The following is a 26,265-nucleotide window of genomic DNA, read 5'->3' on the forward strand; positions in this document are numbered from 1 at the left end:
TCCTCAGACCCTCCCTCCTGGGCGCTCTCCTCCAAATTGGCGATGGAACTGTAATGTCACCTGTCTGGTGCTCAAGGCTGTTGCCAAAAGACAGACGTAATCTTGCGCTCCTTGCCGCGATGAATTACGTGAGCTTGCTCTGATATTACTATCAGACAAGTGAGATAAGTCCCAACAACAAGAACAACATCTTCAACATTTTCCTCGCCAACGATGCTGCAATCACAAAATACAAAATGTCTCTGGAAGCAACTTAAATTTGCTCAGATAACTTTTAAAGTTTCCACGGGCAGTAAGGAATTGAGTCATTTTAGAGCTTGTAAAAGAATCATGACATGAGAATCTCGTTTTGGTGAAAGAGAAAAATCTCTTAGCTTCCTTTATTTAAATAAATGTATTCATCATTCTACGACTCCATAATACTTTCATTTATGACTCTCTTATAAAAGGATTTAAGGATATTGATAAAATTAGGGAATATTTAGGGATATTGATAAAAATATTTAGGAATATTGAATAAAAATGTCAATCTCGCGGTTGGTGCTCTTTGCAAGAAAAACTGGCCCATTTAATTCCCAACAACATCCGTAGGTCCACAAACAAATGTAAAAGCAACGGAGCGGTTGTTATCTTTAAGCTTTTTAGGCTCCCTTTGAACCTCGACGATTGTACTATTAGAAGAAGAAATACATTTTAGAGTTTCCAAAGATGAAAGAGATTCCGTACAAATGAGGCAATCTAAAACAGCACTATGTTGTTCAGGAATCCAATTGATAACGAAATTTAATCACAAAAGCTCAGCTATAAAAATTTTACGTTCGTCTCGAGTTCTAATTTGAAAGTCCTCGAATTCGAGACCGGCTCTGAAGACAGCAAATGCAAAGCCAACCTTGCTATCGATTTTACTGCTATCACTATAGCAAGTTACAGGGAAATCGTCTGGAATCTTATTAGATATTGTAATCTTAATAATACTATGTTGTCTTATCTGGAATATAGGTTTCTTTTAAAGAATCTGTAGCACCGTTAAGTTCCTTTTAATACAGGATACGTTAAAAATGAATAATTCCCTCGCCGGGACTCGAACCTGGTCCTTTCGAATACGCGCTGAGTGTGCTACCATACACAACGAAGGCATGCAGAAAGAAGGCAGTAAATACTTAGTATACCCCTTCTTTTTTTAAGGGCGACTGGGGATTAGGGGACCCAATCGCCAAATCCTGGTTGTGAACAATCATCATCCACCACCTTTTTTTTAGTTGGGCGCCAGTGTAACTCATTAGGTTTTTTTTTTACTTCCTTGTACGAAGTAAAAAGGAAGTATTGTAATCGCGAAAAGTTTCAGGCAGCATATTTCAACGAAAATATCCCATTTTGACCTCATTCAAATGCAATTTAACGATGTATTTCCGTGATATCTGTATGTAAGGACAGAATAAAACACTCTTTTCCTCCAAAAAAATTATAAAACTGCTTTAAAATGAATTCTGAAGAGAATTTTTCGTGGCGTCTGTACGAACGTATGTACATACGTACGTATCTCGCATAACTCAAAAACGAGTAGCCTCAGAACGTTGAAAAAAATTTCAACGTATATAGGACTGCTATAACATGTAGATGTGCACCTCGTATTTTGGTTGCAATCGGCCGCATCAAAAGTATATATTTATATATATATCCACTCTGTTACCCGGCTCAGTGATCTCAGTTTCTTTACTCTTATATGTTAGTATATTGTACATTTTTTTCCTTTAAAAATGATTGAATTATGTTGTTCTTATGTTCCGGTTAAGGTTTCTATACCTTTTGTAAATCTGTATGCAATATTTTTAGAATTATCAACAATTTTAAAATTGTTTAAATGTCGCTAAGCCTAATAATGTTTTTGATGGCGGCCATTGCTCTTGTTTACATTTGAAACAGCAGGATAGCGAATTTGTTGCCAATCTAGAGAAACTTAGCTTCGCAACAACAAAGATAACGCCTTCATTTATTATTTAAATCATGCTTAATCCTTTCTGGAATTTTTTCGAGGAAATAAGCATTTAAGATTTACTTCGTAATTTTTAATACAGATATTTTGAGTTTTTATGTATTTTTGCCTTGTCGCGAAGTGGAACGAAATATAATACCTTTAAGTAAACCTAGCGCCAGAGTGTCTCTATGGTAAACAAAGTGAATTTTAAAGAATGCATTTATTCTATTGTGGTTTGTGCGCTGTCGGCGAAGTAGGTTTAATTCAATATAATAAGTTTAAATGAAATGCAAGAAAAAATGCGTATAATTTAATATTCCGTACAAGGAAGTCATGTGGTGTACACATCAGATTTTTTTTAATAGGAAACACATGAAAACTGAGTAATACCCTCACCGGGACTCGAACCTGGACCTCTCGAATACGCGCCAAATGTGCTACCGTTACACCACGAAGGCATTTAGATAGGAGGAAGAAAATACGTTATAAATTAACTAGAAAGCCCGGCGGTCATACGAAATAACCGCTGTTCTAGATATTATAAATTGATGATTATAAATTGATTATAAACAGATGATTGCTAATGCAAACAAATGTTCACGTTCTCCCTGACACGCACAATTTGCGTTCAGCTGAAAATTCAGTTTAAAATACAATGTTGGAATAAAATCGGGCAAAATTTTAAACTCTTTACGTGAAAGGATATTTAGCATAGGAGTTTGTGCAAATCTACCTGATAAGATGTACTACGCACAACTCGTTAGTTGGCTTTCTCTCGTTTAATTTCTCAACGTTTGCAAGTTTCTAGGTAATTCATGTGTAAATATAGTTAAATGAATAATAAGCAAAAATTGTATGAATTAAAAATATTTAAATGTTCTTAAATACCATGATAATTTCATTAAAACAATGATAACTGCATGTATGGTATCAGTGTATGTGGAATATTTGAATGCCGTGGCAACTTCACTCCATTGGCTAGTACGGTTACGCAAACAACCAATAAACTATTGGCGGTAAACAGACACTTAAGCCGCATATAATAAAGATATTGTAGTATTTGTCTATAACTTATGCTTGACTACTTTTCTTTTGTTATGTTCTTAATGTAACTGCGTGTTTCGAAAATTAAATTATTCGCATAATTTTTCTCTGTAAATTTCCTGACGATAAAAATAGCAAAAAGGAAACATGGGATATACAGAGAGTATCGAGATACTTCAAATCGAAATTTCTGTGTCCACGTGAAGCTTCTGCAATAGGCAGACGATTTTTGCTTCATCTGAAGATCGCAATCAAAGCACCAAGTTTCATCTCCAGTCATAATTTGTTTGAAAAAATCAGAATTAGTACTTGGATCAAATTGCTTTCGAATCCGTGACGGTGGATGTTCACAGAATAAAAGCAAACGATTTATTGCTTAGAAAATTCTATCGGTAAACTGACGTTCATTTAGAAGCAAATTAAAATGTCATCCCATTCATAGCAAAAAATGCTGGCAATTATCGTTTGACAGGTTTGCTGAAATTTATTAAAAAGAAATGATTTCTAAAACAGAGGTGAGCACGTGGGAATTCCCCGTGGGAGGAATTTCATAGTTTCAAGGGGGGATGCGATCAGCCTTTTATTTATTTGTTAAGTATTTAGTTTTAGTTTATGAACATCAAAAATTACTTTTGCTTAAATTTTGGTATTTATCAACATTTTGTATACTTCCTTGTACAAAGTAAAGGAAAATTGTAGTTGCAAAAAATTTCAGGTATCATATTTTAACAAAAATATCCATTTTGAGCGCCCTCGAATCCACTTAGACGATTTTTTTGGTCACATCGGTATGTACGTGTACGGAGAGAATAAAGGACTCATTTTACCAAAACGAATTTTAAAATTAATTCGAAAGGGACTTTTCTTGTCGTTTGTACATACGTACGTACGTATATATGTATCTCGATAACTCAAAATCGATTAGCCGTAGAACGTTGAAATTTTGTATATGGAACTGTTAATATGACCTAGTAGTACACCTCTCTTTTTTGTTGCAGTCGGCAGCACTTAACATATATCTATAAAGAAAAGTCCTGAATCGCAAAAATACCAAATTCAAAAGTAAATATTTTAAGTACTGAAGAAGAAGTTAATGTCATTCATCACAGATTAATTGACTTGTCAAGGGAAACAAACCAACCTCCTATCAATCAACGATAACACAATTAAGTGAGAGTGCTTCGTCTTTTTTCCAAGTAATAGAAAGGAATAAGTCCATTTATGCCAAAAGATCTCTCATAAACTGAATAAAAATGAGTCAAATACTCTTTTCAATTTAAGTTACTCGTTAAGAACAGAACTAAGCGAGATACTTAAGAAAATATATTCTTCGACACTCTCATACTCAAATTCAAAATCAAAAGTAAAAACAAAAGTTACACATTTTTAATATTAAAAGAAGATCAAAATTTATATAATCTTTAAATTAAAGTTATATATTTTTAGAACAATGTGAGGAATGAAATTAAATTAAACTGCAAAATTGAAAACGAAATGGCTGGAAATGTAATGTCGCTATGTCGTTTGTCACCGCTACGTCATTTGTCTGTTAGACGTGCTCAAAGTGAAGTCAGCGAGTCGTACGAGCATCTGCTTTGGAAATTATTTTGATTAATTGATAGATGGCGCTAGCGTTGCGTGTTAGCGCGACGCGACGTGCCTTCTGAATTTTCATAGACGCTCCACCGGCAGTTCGATAAATGGATGTGTGATGCTTCACATACTATTTGATTAGGAACACTTCGGTTCCTATTTGAAAGATTTCGATTACGAAAGCATATAGATTTGTTTGTCAGCTGAACTACCATATTTTGATCAATGATCTATAAATATTGCACATATTAAAAGTTACATTTTAAAAGTGATTGATGTCGATTTATAGATCTTAGAATATTTTGAAACAGCTGGTGCATTAGGCCGTCAAGAATTGGATTTAGCACTTTGCAAGTGTGCGAAGTCAGCAAAAGGTAAGACTAAATTTTCTAATTTGTAGAGTAACAATGGCAGAAGAGTCTGTTGTTAAATTAAAATCGAAACGCAAAGTTATCAGGACCACCGTGTCCAAGATTCTAAAAAAAATCGAATCGGAGTTGAATAAAGAAGAAATTGATACAAGTACATTAGAAGAAAGTTTAGACCAATTAATCACGAAATCGAAAACTCTGAGTGAATTAGATGCACTGATAGAGCGTGACTTGAAATCAGAGGCCGAAGAGTTTGAAACAGAAATCCTATCTTGTATCGAATACGACGAGAAAATTCAATTATGGCAATTCAGAACAAATAAAAAATTGAAAGAATTAAATAAAGTAACAAATTCGGATAATAAAAACTCTCTTAACGAAACCAATTCTAAAATCGAAAGCAATAAATGTACGCGTCTGCCAAAGTTAACCATCGCTAAATTCTATGGAGATTACACCCAGTCGACAAGTTTTTGGAACTCTTTCAAGGTAGCACTCCATGATAATGAATCTTTAACAAAGATCGAAAAATTTAATTATTTAAAATCGTACTTATGCGGCAATGCTGCAAACGCGATAGAAGGTTTTTGTATTTCGGAACCAAATTATGATGAAGTTGTCGAAATACTTAAAAACAGGTTTGGCAGGAAAGATATAATTATAAACTCACACATGCAAAAACTCCTGAATTTTACCCCAGTAACCAAATCCAGTGACACTTTAAAACTTCGCAAACTTTATGACACTATAGAAACTCAAATACGCAGCTTGAAATCATTAGAAGTCACACCGGATAATAACTCTTTTATTCGTACCAAACAGTTCTAGAAGATTATTTACAACAAAACATCATTGAACCAGTTCCAGACACTGTTGATAGTGAATCTCAAATCACATTTTATTTTCCTCACAGAGAAATCGTTCGTAGTGATAGAACTACTAGTAAGCTACGTATCGTGTTCGACGCGTCTTCACATGGACCTGGTGAAATCTCGTTAAATGACTGCTTGCATATTGGTCCAAATTTGTATCCTGACATTCTTGAACTTCTGTTGGCCTTCAGGCTTCATCCTGTAGCATTTACAAGTGACATAAAGCAGGCTTTTCTTCAGATAGAAGTAGATGAGAAAGACAGAGATGTAACGCGTTTTCTGTTTACTAAAAACCCATTCGATGATCCACAAAATTTTATAACTTATCGGTTCACACGTGTGTTATTTGGCGTAAATAGCAGTCCGTTGTTACTATCTGCAACCATTAAACACCATTTGAAACAATATGAGAAAACCTACCCTGCCACTTGCGAATTTCTAAATGATCACATTTATGTAGATGACATCATTGGAGGACACCAAAACGTTGAACTTGCTTTCAATACCAGTTTAGAATGCGTCAGCATTTTTAGAGATGCTAGTATGATTCTACATAAATGGCACACCAATTCTCAAGAACTGCGCGAATTATGGATTAAAGAAGGTATTGAATCCAAGGAATCTAGTCATGTTTCGGAAGCTAGAAATCCTCCATTGAAAGGGTTAGGAGTCGCTTGGGACAATCAAAGTGACATAATTTACTTTGATGTAAAAAATTTGATAACATTTCTATCAAAACAAGTTAATACTAAACGTTTTGTCCTACAAGCAACAAGACGAATTTTTGATCCTGTAGGTCTATTATCACCGTATGTACTTAGAGTCAAAATCATATTGCAGCAAATTTGGACACTTGCTTTAGATTGGGATGATGAACTACCAGAAAATTTATGTTCTGTATGGAAAACATGGTGCAAAGAAGTTTCCAATTCAGACGAAATCGGTATTCCACGATATTATTTTTCTGCAATCGATAATAGTGAGGTGGAAAGGATTGAACTGCACTGTTTTTCTGACGCTATCAAAAAGGCGTATGGTACAGTAGCGTATCTGCGTATAATTTCTAGCAATGAACAAATATTTACCGTATTTGTTGCTTCAAAGACTAGAGTAGCGCCTTTAAAACCGCCCACCTTACCTAGGTTGGAACTAATGGGAGCTCTTTTATCAGCCAAACTGGGCACTAACATCACTAAAGTTTTGAAGTTACAACTTTCTTGTTTTTTCTGGACTGATTCGAAAATCACACATTTCTGGATAAAAGACTGCTCAAAGAAATTGAAGCTTTTCGTTAAAAATCGTATTCAGAAAATGCAAAATTTGACATCCCCAGAAAATTGGCATTATTGCCCCGGTAAATGTAATCCTGCTGATTTTACTTCGAGAGGAGCTAAACTTCCAGATTTGAAAAACAATCCTATCTGGTTTGAAGGACCAGAATGGCTTAGAATGTCATCTGAATTGTGGCCTCGACAGAGTGAAGAGAAACCTGTCACTGAGAAAGAATTAGAATACCGTAAGAACATTAATGGTATTTATGAATTTGTGTGCACAGCAGTTGAAGAAAGGCAACTCACAACGTCAAAAGACATCTCAAAATATAGTAATTTAAGAAAATTGTTGAGAATAACTGGTTGGATGAAGCGATTCATTGGTAAAATTAGGAAAACAAACCATTTGACAGGTCCATTAACGACTGAAGAAATAGTAGATGCCGAAAATTATTGGATTCGATCTGAACAAGAAGGTTTTTAGAAATCGAGTCTCTGAAGGGAGCGAATAAAGTCGAAAAGAAATCCTCTTTATATCTTTTTAACCCATTTTTAGACCAGAACGGGATACTGAGAGCAGGTGGAAAATTAGAACATTCTAGTTTGTCACATGATGAAAAACATCCGGCAATTCTTTCAAGAGACTCTTGGCTAACGAATTTCATAGTAGAAAATGCACATGTTAAAATGATGCATGGAGGAGTAGCAACGACCGTAGCTGAAATTCAAAGTCGCTTTTGGATCCCAAAAGGGCGTCAATTTATCAAGAAAATAATAAACAAGTGTCTTATTTGTAAAAGATATTCATTGAAGTCTGCTGACCAGACCACTTCTCAACTTCCAGAAGACAGAATCAATGAGACACCACCATTCTAAGTGTCTGGCATCGATTTTGCTGGACCGATTTACGTAAAAAACATCGAAGGAAGTCAAAAAGCCTATGTAACATTATTTACATGCGCTATCACTAGAGCCATATATCTGGAACTTGTACCGAATCTCTCTACAGATTCTTTCTTGATGGCATTCAAAAGATTCACATCTAGGAGAGGCAATTGTCGAGTAATTTATTCGGACAATGCAAAATCTTTTAAAAAGGGAAAAAAGGAACTCGAATTCTCTAAACTATGACGAATGAGAAATTCCAAGATTTTCTGTTGAATGAAAGAATCAGTTGGAAGTTTATAATAGAACGAGGGGCTTGGTGGGGAGGCTTCTATGAGAGATTAGTAAAATCAGTGAAAGAGTGCTTAAGAAAAATTCTAGTGTCAAAAGTGGAAGCTGTTTTGAATTCTCGTCCTTTGACATATGTGTTCAATGACCACAAGAAACCGTTGCCATTGAAGCCAGTAAATTTTTTGATTTTTGGAAACAAGGATTCTACATTACCTATTAACTTTAATTCCATTGTTAAAGATGGCTCTACCAAGTCCTCTCTGACTAAACGAAAGATTTATTGGTTAGGCAATTGTGGACTAAATGGAAAAAACAATATTTGACGGATCTTCGGACAGCTCATCAATTAAAAAATCCTAACGTTTATGATGATCTTAAAGTCGATGATCTTGTATTAATTGAAGGCAACAATAAGTGCAAACTTTTGTAGAACTGTGGCAGAGTTATAAACGTTTTTCGTGGTCGTGATAAGAAAGTTCGTTCTTGTGAACTAAAAACTGCTGATGGAACAATAATAAAACGACCAGTTCAATTATTATATCCTTTGGAACTTTAAAAAAATTTTTTATTGTTTAATAATATGAATATGACTGAATAAGTTTTATGCAATTGTTTATTTTGCTAATTTAGTTTCATATGCTTAGATTAAGAATAGTTTACATTTACTGAGTGTCAAATTATATTTGATGATAACATACCTTTTTTTAGAATTTAGTATAGTGATTATAATTTGAATATATTTTCTATTCATTAATATACCTATCAATTGTTTTATAATACTTATTATATGTTAAAATACTTATTGCTATAAATTTGATTGTTGTTAGATTAATGTGAACTCTTGACAGAGTTCAGGTGGGGAGTGTGTGGAAATTATTTTGATTAATTGATAGATGGCACTAGCGTTGCGTGTTAACGCGACGCGACGTGCCTTCTGAATTTTCATAGACGCTCCACCGGCAGTTCGATAAATGGATGTGTGATGCTTCGCATACTATTTGATTAGGAACACTTTGGTTCCTATTTGAAAGATTTCGATTATGAAAGCATATAGATTTGTTTGTCAACTGAACCACCATATTTTGATCAATGATCTATAAATATTGTACATATTAAAAGTTACATTTTAAAAGTGATTGATGTCGATTTATAGATCTTAGAATATTTTGAAACTGCCATCACTGCGGAGGCCGGGAAAGAGGAACAGCCTTCTATAGTGTGTGTGTGTGTGTGTTTTTTTTTTTTTTTTTTATTGCGAAAGGAATGCCAGAAAGTAAAATTCACGCCCGAATATCTGCTGTGTAAAGCAAATGCAAAACGACGCGTGTTTGAATGGGCTAAACGATATTAAGAAGGTCAGGTGTCATTAAAAGACAGTAGTGGTCCAGCACAGGACCATCATGCATTTCTCCTTCTTGCATTGCTGCGGTGGATGCTGCCATCAGAGAAGATCGACGACAGACGGTGAAAGACTATCGGCTGGTGTTTTGCATTAGTCACGGTACCGCTCACGTCATCTTGACTTGAGCATTTGAAGTTCTGGGAAATCTGTGTTCAGTGAGCTCCCCACAGCCTGACGAAGGAGCGGAAGTTGAATAGAACGTCAGCATCACTACAGCACCTGGAACGGTATCACAGTGAATAATATCGTTTCCCATCCCGTATTGTCGCGGGAAATGAAACATGGTGCCATGGAACAGAGCCAACAATAGAAGCACACAGGTTCACCCCCACAGAAAAAATCCAAAGCCGTTTACTCCAGAACCGGGAAAGCCATGCTCGCATTTTTCTTTGAGTGCAAAGGCCCCTGTTCATTGACATTCTGGAACACGGCTCCACAATTAACGAACAGCGGCACATGAAAACTTTGCAGAAATTGAAGCGCGCCATCAAATCCACACCTCCCCCCCCCAGGAATGTCCACAGACGGTATACGTTTGCTGCAGGATAACGTCTGTCCACATGTCGCCACGGTTATTAAAGCTACGGTGCAGAAGTGTCACTGGGATCCCTTACATTATCAGGTTCTGTGTTCCGCCTTACTTGCTTTGGGAACATTCAAGAACCTGACTCGGAACAGGGAGCTTACTAAAGCTATGTTCAATAAATGTGGGAAGTAGACAAGATACACAGGAAGGGTATACGAAACCCTTTATTTTTCACTCTTTACAATGGTTTCCGGACTTCGGAATACAGAGACCAACCACTTGTGGTCTGAACGTAAGAATATAAAAATATTAACTAAACTCTAACTTAACTTTGGAATAATAAACAAGGGTCTACGTGGAAGATTGGCCGTATATTAACAGAAAGCCGTATGTAGTACAGAGAACTGTTAACACTACAATACGTTTAAAATTATTAAGAGGATTAAACCTCTGGCCTGGAAGGCAACCAGCAACCGAGTAAAAACTGCTAAAGCAAGCGGCCTGCTTCTACTAACTCCTTCCTCTCTCCCGCCTGGCAAAAAGCCACAACCCAAGCACCCAGCGTTCGCCAGACAAATCCGCACAAACAAGTTAAAGCCCCCAATTCCGGCCGGAAGTAGAAAATAAGAAGTGATAGTAAAGATTTAAAATAAAATAAACGTTAGTAAAACTTAAGATCCTTACAACATATCCTCCATAAACTCGAAATCGTTCCCCTTGCTATTTCCATATTTTTGAAGCCCTGAAAATAGACATTTCGTGGCCGTCGAAATGCTTCCGACGGAGAGGGGCACGCGTGGGCAACCGAAAACATTTCCCCATGATGTCTTTAACTAATTTGTCTCCCAGTGGGATAAATGTAATAACAGTTATAGTGATCACTTTTGAAATAATAAACAGTTTATTTACTTTTTCCCATCTGTCTCGTTTACATTGGCTGCTCCTTATGAGGTAGAGTTTGTATTGCCGAATGCAAATAAGCAACCAAAATTAGCATAAAATGCAATCCCGCAGTCATACCACAACGCTTTGAAAAGGAGCATGCCGGACCCATGCGTCAGTTCGCAAACAACGGTAATTTCACTTAATCTGAGGAATCCAAAGCGGAAAGCACGAGGCGAAGAACACAATTTACACGATGAAATGCGTTGGAGGACTGCCCGGATGTTGCAAGAAAATCCGCTGTTGCGAGAGAACTGAATGTGTATCGTAGTGTCATCAATAGCATATGGAATCATTACCAAAGCGATCAAAATCCTTATAGAAGACGAGAGTCTAGATGTTGGAGGATTACCACGACAGCAGACAAAGGTTTCCTCTTGCTATGTACAAGACGTCGTAGATCACTAACACCACGACAGCTGGCTTCCCATCACTCTGCTGCAGCAGGAGGGCCCATATCCCACCAAACTATGTCGAGTCGACCACATGAAGGTGGACTGCACGCCGATGACGTGTGGTTTGTGTCCCCATCGCATGTCAGAATGCGATTAAATTGACAATCTCAGTTGGACACCAGAGCAGTGGGGCCACGTACTGTTTACGGATAAGTCCCGATTTAACATCTACAATGATTCCCGAAGGGCAATGATATGGTGAGAATCAGAGATACGCTATCGGGCGCATAAAATCGTCGAAAGAGACCATTATAGAGGAGGAGGCTTACTTGAATAGGCTAAGAAACGAACTGCCACACCGTCCTCTGCGTGATTCCCGGTGGTTCCGTCAGAGCCGTCCGATATCGCAGCGAAATTCTAGACGCTACTGTGCGCACTTCTATCACTGCAATGGGTATCGACGCGATAGGCATCGACAATAACGCCAACCCACACAGAGCTCCAGAGGTGCGGAATTATCCAGGGAGTGAAACCATTTCACATCTGCCGTGGCCTGATAAATCACCGGATCTCAGTCCCATAGACCATGTGTGTGACATGTTTCGAAGACGGATAGCAAGCCGTGGTGTACCACCAGGTACCCTCCACGAGCTCCGACATATATTACTACCGGGATTGGGCACTACTGCGACAACAAGCGATCAACGACACTACCGCCAGCTTACCTCTCTGTTGTCAAGCAAGCATTTCAGCTAGAGTGTATCATACTCGTTACTAGCGTGATATTTTCTCTGCACATTCTTCCGACCCATTCGGTCTTTCGCGATGCGGTGGTCTTAATATATGTGCTTTTGTTTTATTGTATGCTATGTGATGTAGTAATGCCACACCAACTTCTTGGATCAATTTCACATAAATCCATTAAATTATTTGTATTTTATTCCACGTTTTGCCTTTGTTGCTTACTTTTTTAGCAGGGGTGTATATATAAAATATCCATCCTCTTGCCCCGTTCGGTGAGCTCAGTTTAATGTTCTTATATGTTGGTAAATTGCGCATTTTTTGCTTTAAAAGTGACTTACTAATTATGTTTTTCTTATGTTTCGGTGAAGGCTTTTAAACCTTTTGTTAATCTGTATGCAAGAACTGTAGAATTATCAATGGTTTAAAGTTTAAGTAATGCGAGGCCTAACGAAGCCACCATTTGTTTACATTTTAAACTCTTAGTAAAATAGTGAATTAAGTCAATTGGTGCGTTAACTTCAGTGTATTTTTGCCAAGTGGGACCAAAAGGAACCGCTTGCTGGCCGAATTGCTCGTTTTGGCGTAGAAACTGTAATTTTAATTGTAAAAATTGTTTTTTAACTCTTTTAACTGTATTTGGTGTTTTTTTAGGTTTTGTGTATTTTATAATGTTAAATGAAGATGTTTTGAGTTTTTATGTATTTTTTCTTGCCGCGAAATGAGATCTGAACTGACTGAATGAGAAATACTCGAAAAACTGTTTCTTTCTTTCTTTCTTTTTTTTTTTTTCTTTTTTTCTTTTTTCTTTTTTTCTTTTTTTTTTTTTTTTTGCTTAATTTGTTAATAAAATTCGACAAAATATGTTTAAATGAAATGCAGCAAAAAAATGTGTATTATTTGAATAGGGCGTACGAGGAAGTCATGCAATGTCCACATCCTATTTTATTTGTATTTAATTTGTAAAACACATCGAAAAGTAATCGAAGCTTAAAGAAATATACACATATTTTCTGAGTTTTTAGAAAGGAAGCCATGATCGTCTAGCAATGGTGAAAGGAGAGCGTGAGGCAAAAAAAGTTGTCATGAAACCTTAAAGTAAACGTACTGCGTGTTATTAAGAAAAATCAAAAAAGTATTTATTAATAACTGTTTTCTTCGTTATTATATCGCATAGTTTGTTTAGCAATTACAAAACTGTTATGGACTCACCTCAACAGAAAAGTATGATCGAACGTTAAGCAATTAAATGTTGATTCAATTGAGAAATAAACTGATAATATATTTCGCCGAATGGCAACATTCTAGAGAACTGGCTATTTGCAGGCCACAGAGAACATAAAGATCTAACGTTTCTAGCAATTGTAATAACTGAAAACCCAATATGTCTTGTGAATCATAAATTCTTGGTAGCGTAAGGTAGTGGCTAAATTGGAAGCCAAAGAGAGAGCTTCTTACAGAGGCCTCCTTCTCTATTTTTTTCAGCTTATCAAAGATACTGAATTTTACGAATTCTTATTAATTTATGGTAACTAGCTATAACGTAATTAATTTATTTCATGAAATAATCTAATTATTCAATATTCTGTCGCTTAAAGTTATTAAAAAGGTGTTTAACCTTTCTAGTTCCTATGGGTTTCAGTTTATAAAGCATGTACATTTTTAACTAAATTTATAAGGTTTAAGCTGACTTTATACAGCTAAATCCGTTTCAAGCGTTATATTTTATACATGTCTATGGTTTCATGGTTAACTTAGATGTCTATTTCCTATTTTGCAGTTAATCTACACTACGTAAAAAGAAAAAGGGACAGTTCCTGTATCTTCCTTTCTACTGGGCGATGGACAAAATTCAACTTGCGTTTTGCATGGCTCGAAAGCGCGACTTTGGATATGTATTAGATTTATATATAGCATTGTTCTAATATAGGTATTTTGACACAAAATCAGACTTTTTCTGAAATGACATACCAATTTTTTTCCATATTTCCATTCTACGACTCAAATTATGCCAAACTACCACGTTTTGTAAAAATCGCAGGAGTAGTTTTAATAAAAGAATTAGCTTTCATAATTTTAGCTCCTCAATGTTAATTGAGTTTGGTATATATTTATGAATCTCTCTTTTTTTTATTAAACTTATTTGATTCTTCCTTTCACATTTCGAAATTCAGATTCATTCCAAATAAAATTCACCCATTTTCTAGGATTTATTTTTAAAATTTGCATTGTTAAATAATTTTTATAAATTTTTTCAAAAAACATTTTGAATTATAATCTGTAAAATTTTTACCGTCTTCTTAAAGTAGACGTACTTCTAAGCATAAAAAAATGACAGTGTTTTATTCAAAATTTCCGAAGATATACGGGAATTTATATAAATGGAGCGTTTTGAAATTTGACATGTTTGTTGAAAGCGATAAATTTTAGCAAATGTGGTTTAGACACTTTGCTAAAATTATTTGAAAGGAGAACGATGATAGTTTTTTCGGCTAAAGCGCAATGTAAAAAGGTAGGAACGATCTGACTTTTTTTCCGGCCCTTCACAAAATGGAAAATGGTTGCCATGGAAAATGGAAAATGGAAAGGAGAATGGGTTGCGATGTATTAAGAAGTTCGCCAAGTGAACTATTCTTGGTGCAAACTGAAAAAAAGAGACAAAGATAAATTTGCTGTAAATTTCACACCAAATTTTATAGAATTTAATATTTAGGCGTAATTTGAATCCTAGAATCGAAACAGGGGGAAAATTGGTATATTATTTCAGAAAAAGCGACATTTTGTGTCAAAATACCTATGTTAGAACAATACTTTTTTATAAATCTAATATGTATCCTAAGACGCGCCTTCTAGACATGAAAAACGCATTTTGAGTTTTGTCAATCAGCCCAGTAAAACAGCAGACATAGAACTGTCCCCCCCTTTTTTTTTTTTTGCAAATAGTTAAGTGTTGGCATAACATAGATTATGTTACATTATTTTTAGCTATTAACAGATGGTACATTTTAATTTTCATGGATTTAATAATTTCATAACTTTATATGACTAATTTTATACAGCGTATATATTTTAAACCTTCTTGGTGTTAATTTATAAAGCTATTATTTTATTAATTTTACCATTTTAAATAAAACATAATCTTATACATTTAAACTAAAGAAAATGTCTTCTGGAAAGTTAAAAGTGTTGATTCGACTAATTGATTAATATTAAAAAGGACAAATTAAGGATTCTTAACATTTTCTTTCTGCTTCTAATTTTACAAGGCTCATAACTGAAAGATTACAATAACTAATATATAATAGAAATATTATATTCACTAATAATAATATTACTAATATAATAACTAAAACATAATAGAAATATTATATTTTGCTAACTAAAATATAATAGAAATAAAAAAATAAAAATCTGAATGGTTTCAGATTTTAACGTTCGCCCAAAAGTCTTTGTTAAGATTTTTTACCCTCTCACTGAGCTTGCCGTCTACCAGTCTGCTGTTACATTCCTACTAATCCTCTTTTTTTTTTTTTTTTTTTTTTTTTTTTTTTTGTCTTTTTAGCTTTAAGAACCATTTTCTTCGCACTTACGCCATTTACAATTCAACAGAAAAATTTAGAAAAAATTTAGTAGCAGTATATGTTTAGAATTAGCGATGCAGCGTTAAGTGTTGGCATAACATTTTTCCCCCCCAGCTCATCATATCAGTGTTCAGTTTTCTTACTAAGATGATATTACAAAACTTTTTTTTCTTTTTATTATTAACGCTTCTTGTGTTTATTTTATTTAATTAATTATCATGTTCTTGCCGCTTACGCCACATAAAATTCGATTCAACGGCCAAATCACAAAATATTAAAAACAGCATAGCTTTAGATTTTGCAGGAGAATCTCGCGCGTTGGACATAAAAATGTTTTATTCCGCACAGTGTTGCCATTGTTTGCTTTGAAATCGTTGAGTCTGTTAATCAAAATTTTGTTAAAGGCTTGCAAAATATGAAACAGATAATAAAATAAACTCGAAATTTAGAATTCGGGCTTCCAAGTACCCATGCTTGGGTGAAGGATTACGTTATTAAAAATTTGATGACTCCGGGTAGCGTTTTTTTTTTTTTTCACAGAGCGAGAAACTTACATATATTCACGCAGATTTTTCATTATTTAATTTCTTTAAATATAATACACGGCGGTAATATTTGGCGGCCACAATAAAGTAAAGTGATACGCCGTTTAGTGTGATTCAATGCAAAATGCCGTTTCGAGACTAATATTCCATTCGGGACTAACCTCACTTTCGCAGGCAACGTCCAGGCAAATGTCGCGTTTGTAGTAAATCAGGCTAAAATCTAGTGCAAAATTTTTGGGAAGAATTGAAAGTTCAGGAAAGAATGTTGTTAACTATCAGTGTTCGCAACAGCGATCAAAAGTTAGTGTAAAAAAATTGTACGGTTTCTACCGATTTAGCAAAATTCGCTACGTTAACAAGCTGATCGTCTGTTTACATCTGCGCAAAAAAGTACACGTGCGTTTCTACTTGGCGAGAAAAACGGGACGAAAAAAAACAAGCCGAAAAAAAGTTTCCCCAAAATGTGGCAACCATTAGACGTGACATTTCTTTGGCTTCTACCTGTCCGTTAAGAAACAGTTCGGCGTTCTACCTGTGAACGTTTGCGAATTCGCGTTTGAAACAATTTCACGTGACTGCAGACGATCACACTCTTTTAATTAGTTAATTGACTCTTCAGTGTTAAAATTTGGAACTCAGTTTTTTAGTGTTGAATTCAAGTGCTTATGGATTCTTTTTAAGTGGTGTTTGTTGTGTATTCTTTTTCCAAACGATAAGTTGTTTTGGTTATGCCATTTGGAACACCCCTCTTATCGGACTATTACGTATACGGGGCTTTGCAGCTACCGAATTTAGGTAAGTTGTGTAGTTTACTTTTCATTCGAAAACAAAGAATACGTCGTAGAATTGATTTTTTGTTCTTTTCTACCTGTGTGACAGACAAGTGAAATCTCGTAAATAGGTCGAACTGGAACTCTATTTTAGAATGTTGAACTTTCTTCGTTTGTTGTCATGCACACAACTAACTGGCTTTAAAATTTTCAGTGATGAAATTTTTACGTTGCTTTCAGATGGTTATAACTAAAACTTTAACTACATATTCAATATTTGAACATATTTTCTAGAAATGCTTAGAATGAGTTTTAAAATTTATTTTATGGTAAAAATACTTTAGTTCGGATTATAATTTCCGCAGAATTATAATTAATATATAGTATAGTTTGTAACAGTAATAAGTAGTTTATAATATTAACACCGTGTTGAATTGTTATACGACTTTATTAACTGAATATGTTCATGTACATTAAAAAAAATATAAATATAAAGTGTATTCGAATTTATAAAGTGTACTTTATAATATGTGTTATAAATTAATTTCTAATAAAATTGATTATAATTATTTCAATTAAAAGTAATTGTTCTTGGAATATTTTAATGTAATTAACTATACATTTCTTCTAATGTAGTTAATTATTTAATTATTGTCATAATGTAAATAATTATTACATTATACTGTTTTTAAGAAATATAAAGTTTAAATTTTTAATATTTAATTAAAATTAAATTGTAATGGCAGTATTAGAATGTCATTTACGACGAATATATGTTAGTGGCTTATATGTTTTTGCTTATTTGTTATGTTTAAAATATCATTAAATTATTTTGTAAATTTTTATTTGTGAAACATTTAGGAATTGTTGAAAGTATACCATAGTTTTTAGAATAATTTATAATTTCAGTTAAATAATTGATTTAAAATGGAAATTAAAGTCATTAATTCAATTTAAACAATTACAATACAATTCAGAATATAAAACAAATTGTTGAGCTTATTGTATAATATTTTCAATTTTCATAAAATTTAATAAATTAAAAGGTATTTAGTTATAGTTATCAATATAAATATAATAATTGTCCTATAATATTTTTATTGAATAGAGAGTTTATGTTACTTGAATTTTGTTGCAATAAAAACTGTTCAACGTATTAAAATTGTCTTAGATTGTTGTGTATGTTATTTATTAGGCTTAAAAATGTACTTTAAATGTGCGAATAAATTATGCAAGCAAATATTGGAATAAGTTAATCAAATAAATGTACTATAAGATGGAAAATAATGTTAACTATCAGTAATAATCTTAACTATCTATATGTTAACTATCAGTGTTCGCAACAGTGATCAAAAGTTAGTGTTAAAAAAATTGTAAGGTTTCTATTGATTTAGCAAAATTGGCTACGTTAACAAGCTGATCGTCTGTTTACATCTGCGCAAAAAGTACACGTGCGTTTCTACTTGGCCAGAAAAACGGGACGAAAAAAACAAGTTAGAAGAGATAATAATTTATGCCTAATTAATGCGATTTAATTAATTGGGCAGCTTAATGCATAGTTATAATAAATGATCTAGTAATTTATGGTTAATTAATGCGATTCTGTACAGTCTTCTGAAGAATTTCTATTGTTTTTACTGTACACTGTCACTTTAAAATAAATTTCTTAGTCATGTTTGATATGAAAAATAGGTGTCTATTTATTATAGTCAGCTTTCCGAACCTTTTTGCCCTGTGAGAATCAATTAAATTTAACTTCAGCTCTTGATGACCCTCTAAACGTGGTTAAATTTTTATGAACCTTTTTCTCAAATACGGAGATTTCTCTGAACCTTTTTCTGTTGCAAGAATCAATGAAATTATCTTCAGCTTTCGATGACCCTCCGAACGTGGTTAAACCTTTCTCAACCTTTTTTCTCAAATGCGCAAATTTCTCTGACTCTTTCTTTCTGCTCTGCAAGAACAATTAATTATCTTCAGCTCTCGATGACCCTCAAAACGTGGTTAAACATTTCTGAATCTTTTCACTTAAATGCGCAAACCTCTCTGAAACTTTGTATCATACAAGAATCAATAAACAATATTTTCAGCTTTCGGCGATCTTCCAAACGAGGTTAAACTTCTCTGAACCCTCTTCCGTCAAATGCGTAAAGCTTTTTGAAACTTTTTTGTCCTGCAGGAATCAATAAAATTATTTTCAATTTCTAGAACCTTATAAAGGCACAAAGGCCACTAAATCTGTCTCATAAAGTCTTTTGTCTCATAAAGGACTCACAAAATTACCTTCGAGATTGCGAAATGGTTGCTAAACCTTTTTCCGCTACAAGAACTCGTAACTCTGCTTTCAAAGTACACGTAATGATTGCTAAATCTTTTCCTGCACAAAAACTCAAAATATTATTTTCAGCTTTCAGGAAATTCCTTACGATGATTCATCCTTTCTTAAAGTTTCTTTCCAACAGGATAATTCGGTGTAGAAATAACACTCGGCTGTAGGAACACAAAACACTTAAACTAAAGCTCATAGTATTTTTTTAGGCGTCCTTCTGAGAGCTGTCTTCTTCAGAAAGACAAATAATGATATTAAGCCTTCGAGAATAGCCGTCTATAAAAATTATGTTAACTTCCGTTCAGTATTGTAGCTTCGTCTGATAATGGAACTAGAGATTGAAAATGGCTGAACTATTTCTGAACATTTCACTTCTGCAGTATCTCAGAAAATGACTCCGAGAAACCCTATTTGAAATTTAATTCAGCAATGCGTCATATCATTTTTATGTTCCTAGGTGTAGTATGATATATTTAACTATGGTAAAGGACTTCAGAGCTATGTACCTAAGGAGAGCGATGCCTTCGAGGAGGACTTAAACTGGCTGGTGTACACTTTATGTTCATAGGAAACTTTTAAACGGGATAATTGGTTGTTAGAGTGTTTACTAAAATCCTTATTGAAATAGTCTAACGTAATTGCTAATGCTTTTCAGTTGAGAACACTTTTCTGTTGATGTGTTTCGTATGTTCATTTTGACAGCTTATTATTTTACATAAATCCTGCCATCCATTAAAAATAATTGCTTCTTTGCAGTCAGGTGGGTGGTAGAGGAAGTTTTTCCGTTGTTTTCCGTAGTGACCTTTTTTGACTTTTATTCCGTAGACCTAAATGTCTCATCACAAGTTTCTACAGCACCGTAAGAGATAAAAAAAGCTTTTTTTTATCTTATAAAGCAAACCTTATTTTGAGAATGAAATGTAATTAGGCTAAACTGAATTTTTGCTTCCTTGCATTAAGTAAAAGAAGCAAGTATTGTAATCGCGAAAAATTTCGGGTATCGTATTTCAACAAAAATTATACATTTTGATCGCACTCGAATCCATTTGAACTACATTTAGGTCTCTTTTTTTTTCAAAAAGGAATACAAATAGCTATTAATTAATGCTTGATAATACGGGGCGGTAATTCCTGATGCAAATAAGTTTAAAAACCGCAACGATAAAAAAATAATAAATAAAATAAAAATCTAAAAGATTTCAGATTTTATGGTTCTCCAAAAGAGTTTGTTAATGTCTTTTATACTCTCGCTCAGCTCACAGTCTACCACTCTGCTGTTACGCTTACTACTAACCCCCCTTTTTCCCCTTTTTAGCTTTATGCAGGATATCATTACGAAACGTAGCGTAATGGTCCGAAAATTTTGGATAGACGTAGCTAAAAACATTTCTAACATAAAAAAATTTATGTAATTTCATAAAAGGTCCGCTTCTTGTAGATTAGCTTTTGTTTATTAAATGCTTACGAAAGTAGTTTGACAAATTGCAATAGCTTTGCATTCATTTAGCCTTGTACAATCGTCTGAGAGGACGAAGATATGTGTTGTACTTTGTTTTTGTCCAATCTCCGCTGTTGTAATGCGCTTCCTTTGGCAAAAAAAAAAAAAAAAAAAAAAAAAAACGTGAGTCGTTTGGAAGGCTTAATCGTTAAAAGGCGGTCTCACCGCTAACTTACTCCCCTATTATTCTTTCTTTTCGTTCTGTATATGGAAATTTCAAAATTCCATTCATAGCTTACTTCGAAGAATTTCTTGGCTTGTTCTTTTTTTTTTTTTTTTTTTTTCTTTTTCTTTTTCTAGGTGGTGTGCTGTTATTTTCTCCTCGGCCGTAAGTTTATGGTTTTCAGAAACCTAAAAAAAAAAAAGCCAAATTTTTTTTTTTAAACAATGATAAATATTTTGTCGTATATGTGTATGGTAATGTCCGTCTTTTCTGACTTCTGGGCCAAACGACCTTATCAAGATAGGCCAAGAGCCGCAATGACCTCTAAAAACATTCTGAAGGCTACGTAATATATATGAAAATTATTGAAGGAAACAATGTATAATTACGTTTATATACCCAAACATATATGTATGTTTTTACGTATATCTTTATGGAGAAAAAATGTATAGTAAATATATATGTATATTTTTATATTATTCATTTAAAAATGTATAGTATATGTAATACATATCTCGAGACATATGCATATTTTTAGTGTACATTTTTACAAGAAAAAATAGTAATTATAATTATTAAAATTAATAGTTATAAATAGTTCAATCAATAACTATAATTATTTTAATTGTTTTAAAAAGTAATCATATTTTAGACCAGCATTATATGATTGCAGAGAAAATAAATAGTACATTTTTATACTCCAAAATATACTAATCAGTAAGTTAAAAATATAGTATACTCCAAAATATACTACATTTTTTACTTATATTTTCATACTATTAGGCGAAAAAAATGCATAATACTTTTATATGCTTAACCATGTACACATATTTTTCGCGTATATTTATATTATTAAGAGAAAATATCTGATGTAGACACTAAATGAATTCCTTCTACGGCCTGTTAAATTATAGTACATATTTTTTGCTACACTTCATTTAAACTTTATTTCCTCGAATTTCACAACAGATATATTTTTCATTCAACCGATTCAGTTCTCACTGCATAGCATGGTAAAATATACATAAAACTCAAAACATCTTCATTAAAAATCCGTAAAATACAGAAAAACCTAAAACACCAAAGACAGTTAGAAACAATTGAAAAACAGTTTTTACAATTAAATTTAAAGTTTCTATGCAAAAACAAACAATTCGGCCAGCGGGCAAGAAGGCAAAATTTTCGGAGCTCAAAATTAAAAGTTAACTTTTATCCCACTGGGCAAAAAGACATTGAAATTGAGCTAAAGAGATGAAAACATTAACCGGAACATAAGTACAACACAGTTCAATCATTTTTAAAGTCAAAATCTGATGTGTATGCCATATGACTTTGTATAACGTATTTTTTCTTGCATTTGATTCAAACTTATTGGACTGAATTAAATCTACTTCGTCGATAGCGCATAAACCACAATAGAATAAATAACAATAACGCTTAACAGCGTTACATTTCATTAATTTTTATAACGGTAGATCGGCAGTAATGTAGCGAAGTGTGCGATCCGAAGATCTTTACTCTCATATATCACTTAAAGGTTCATAGCCTCGAAAAACGTAAGTTCGTGAAATTTCGAAAATTAGGAGGTACATCTATGGCTGGAGCAATAAAATGGTACGTCAAATCCTCATCTTTAAAAATAGTCTCTTGAGTAATAGCAATCTATCTCATGACATGTCATTTTATAACTCAGAATGCGAAAAATTTATATCATCTGGAGAATTCTCTAATCGTTGCCACATGTTCTATTCAAACATTATAGTAAATATAAAACGCTGTATAAAAGAAATTAAACAGTTTTTCAGAGACGATTCAGTATTTCTCATTCAATAAATTCAGGCCTTACTTCGCTACAAGGCTAAAATACATAAAAGCTCTAAATATCTAGATTAAAATTTGCGATGTAAATCTTAAACACTTATTTCCTCAAATAAATTCCAGAATGGGTTAAGCATGATTTAATTCGCAATAATAAAAGAAGGTGTTACCTTTGTTGTTGCGGAGCGTTGTTCCTCTAGATTGGCAACAAATACTGTATTCTGCAAAGTTGAAATGTAAACAAACATGGCCGCCATGGCAAAAATAACTAGGCTTAGCCGCACTTAAACAACTTTTAAATTGTTGATAATTCTGAAAATATCGCATACAGATTTACTAAAGGCATAAAAACCTTAACCGGAAGACAAGAACATATTTCAATAATTTTTAAACCAAAAAATGCATAATTTGCAAACATATAGTAATAAAGAAACTGAGATCACTGAGCCGAGTAACAGAGTGGATATATATATATATATATATATTTGGTGAGGCCGATTGCAACCAAAGTACGAGATACTCATCTACATGTTATAGCAATCCTATATACAAAATTTCAACTTTCTGAGGCTTCTCGTTTTTGAGTTATGCGAGATACGTACGCACAGATGACACGAAAAATTTTCTTCAGAATTCATTTTAAATCAATTTTATAATTTTTTTTTAGAGGAAAAGAGTCCTTTATTCTGTCCTTACATACAGACGTCACGCAAAAGCATCGTTAAATTGCATTTGATAGCGGTGAAAATGGATATTTTCGTTGAAATATGATGCCTGAAACCTTTCTCGATTACAATACTTCCTTTTTACTTCTTTTGCTTTACAAGGAAGTAAAAAAATGCGTAATTTACGAACAAAAAGCTGAGACTGAGTATCGGAAATTTTAAAGATATGCTCTTTTTAGATGTTTTGTGATAATGTTCTTGAATTGGATTTTATGATTTAAATGCGAAGAACATGATATTTAATAAATAAAGGGAACACATGAAACGTTAAAAAAAAGGCCGCTTTGGACGTAATATAATGTCTGAAACTTTTTTTTTTTTTTTTTTTTAAGATCAAAATTTATTAAGGGTAAAAGTTTGTTTCTACGAACTGGCAACTTTAGTTGTTAGCCCAAGAGGGCTGTTAGTCTCGAAACGGGATTTTACGGCGTTGCCATCAGAATATTGTCGCCCTGTATTATTTTTTAAGAAATTAAAATTATGAAGAATCTGCATATATGTATGTATGTTCCTTTCGTTCTGAAAAAATGGCTGTACCTAGAGGCATCAAATCTTGAATAACGTAGTCCTCCATCCGAACCTCTGCAGCTGGAAGATCGAATTTTGAATTTCAAATTTGTTTTAAAATTTATCTCGTTGTTTTATAAAATCTTAAAAGAATTTGTAAAACAAACTTAACGATTTGAAAGCAAGCAGTGGCAACACTGTTCGAAATATATATATATAAATATATATATATGTATATAAAATTAACAAGCAAGGTAATATATATATATATATATATATTTAGCTTTACAATTTCCTTTTCAATTATATACATATATATATAAAGTGGGTACATTAGGTAAGAGATAAATAGCGCTAATCGCACGAGACTGTTGCCGTTCGGAAAAATGAGAAATATTTATCTCTCAATTTTAATTAGCAAACTCGGCTCTATGAAAGCAAATTGTTGGCGAGGCCGAAAATAAAATACCTTTATCTTCCCACGCGCAAGCATGTTGTTATTCAGTAAAGCCTAACATACCTTCAAATTTAATCTGCAAAATTATTGAGTAATAAATAAGCGATTTAAAAGTAATAAACAGACTTCTTAAGAATATTTTTATTTCTTTTTAATCTGATTGATTTAAATAAAGATGTATTACATTTATGAGATATCTAATTAGAAACATTTAATATTTTTATGAAGTTACAATAACTGGACTCACTGAAATCATTACATACTTTCTTCTTTTTTATGATAACAATTTTAGGCGGCTGGTGGTGAAAGCGGCTAGTTTTTAAAGAAATAATACAGCGACTATAAAAATACGTATGACAACCTCTAACACTCTATCAGGAATTCTAAAGATATACTGTTTTTAAATATCTTGTGATTTTGTGATTGAATTTTATGTGACGTAAATGCGAAAAAAGGGATATTTAATAAATAAAGATGATACATTAATAAGGTAATAATAAAAAGACAAACAAAAATTGTAAGCCATCTTTTTCAGAAAGAAAAATATATTTTAACACGGACGGAAATATTGTCGCCCTGTATTATTTTTAAAGAAATTAAAATTATGAAGAATCTGCATATATGTATGTATGTTCCTTTCGTTCTGGCTGTACCTAGAGGTTCAAATCTTGAATAACGTAGTCCTCCACCCGAACCTCTGCAGCTGGAAGATCGAATTTTGAATTATAATATTGGACGGAAATTCTAAACATACGCTGCATTTAAAAAGTTTTCAATTTTGCTGTGGAATTGCGTGTGGCGGAAATGTGAAGAAAATTAATTTTTTTTTTTTTTCCAATGGCGGGCACTAGCCGCCATAGGCGTTGGCCACTACTAAGCCCGGAAGTGGTGGTCACTTTAGTATGGAGGCACCTAATAAGTGAGCCACTATTGCCTCCTATGAAGAGACAGACAATTTACATCCATGCCTTCTCCGGGATTCGAATCCGGGCCCTTCGGTATAATAGTCAATGAAACTAACGAGTTTCCCGTTTGAATAAAAAATCTAAAAAGATTTTTTTTAAAAAAGTGGGTTAGCAGGAGTAAGTGCAGGAGCAGACTGGTAGACTGCGAGCTGAGCTAGAGCGTATGAAGTAGAAAACTCTTAAAATCTGAAAAATCTTTTAAGTCCAAAGGGGCTTTGTCCCTGAAGGACTATTATGTTTTCGTTTTGCGATTTTGCATCGGAACCCTATAAACGGCGTATTACTTTTCAAATCGTTGCCACCAAATACTGTATTATATTTGAAGAAATTAAATAATGAAGAATCTGCATAAATGTATGTATGTTTGTAGCATTGTGATAAAACAACTGTACCTAGAGCCATGCAATTTTGAATGACGTAATCCTACTGCGAATATGGGCATCTGGAAGCCCAAATTTGAAATTTGGAATTTGTTTTATTATCGACTAGGAGCTACGCTAGTCGATAATAAAACAAACCAAACGAAGCGGGAAAATGCCTGAAGGGAACACCAAACGTTAAATTTAAAAACTGCGCAGAATTTTACTCTGTAGAACAAC

The 26,265-nt window shown here is 33.5% G+C and overlaps 1 protein-coding gene across 3 annotated transcripts in view; it reads left to right on the forward strand.

The window, feature by feature from the left end:
- The first annotated feature begins 16,929 nt into the window (after window positions 1-16,929).
- aru (arouser) overlaps window positions 16,930-26,265 on the forward strand; it is a 204,634-nt gene continuing 195,298 nt past the window's right edge. For all 3 annotated transcript variants that reach the window (XM_085821476.1, XM_035357456.2, XM_035357455.2), the window contains exon 1: window positions 16,930-17,229. The gene's annotated coding sequence lies outside the window, so the exon portion shown is untranslated. The remainder of the gene's footprint in view (window positions 17,230-26,265) is intronic.

Source organism: Stegodyphus dumicola, chromosome 1 (genome assembly GCF_044657685.1).
Source record: "Stegodyphus dumicola isolate Sdum_Otavi_A_Nest chromosome 1, ASM4465768v1".
Lineage (NCBI taxonomy): Eukaryota > Metazoa > Arthropoda > Arachnida > Araneae > Eresidae > Stegodyphus > Stegodyphus dumicola.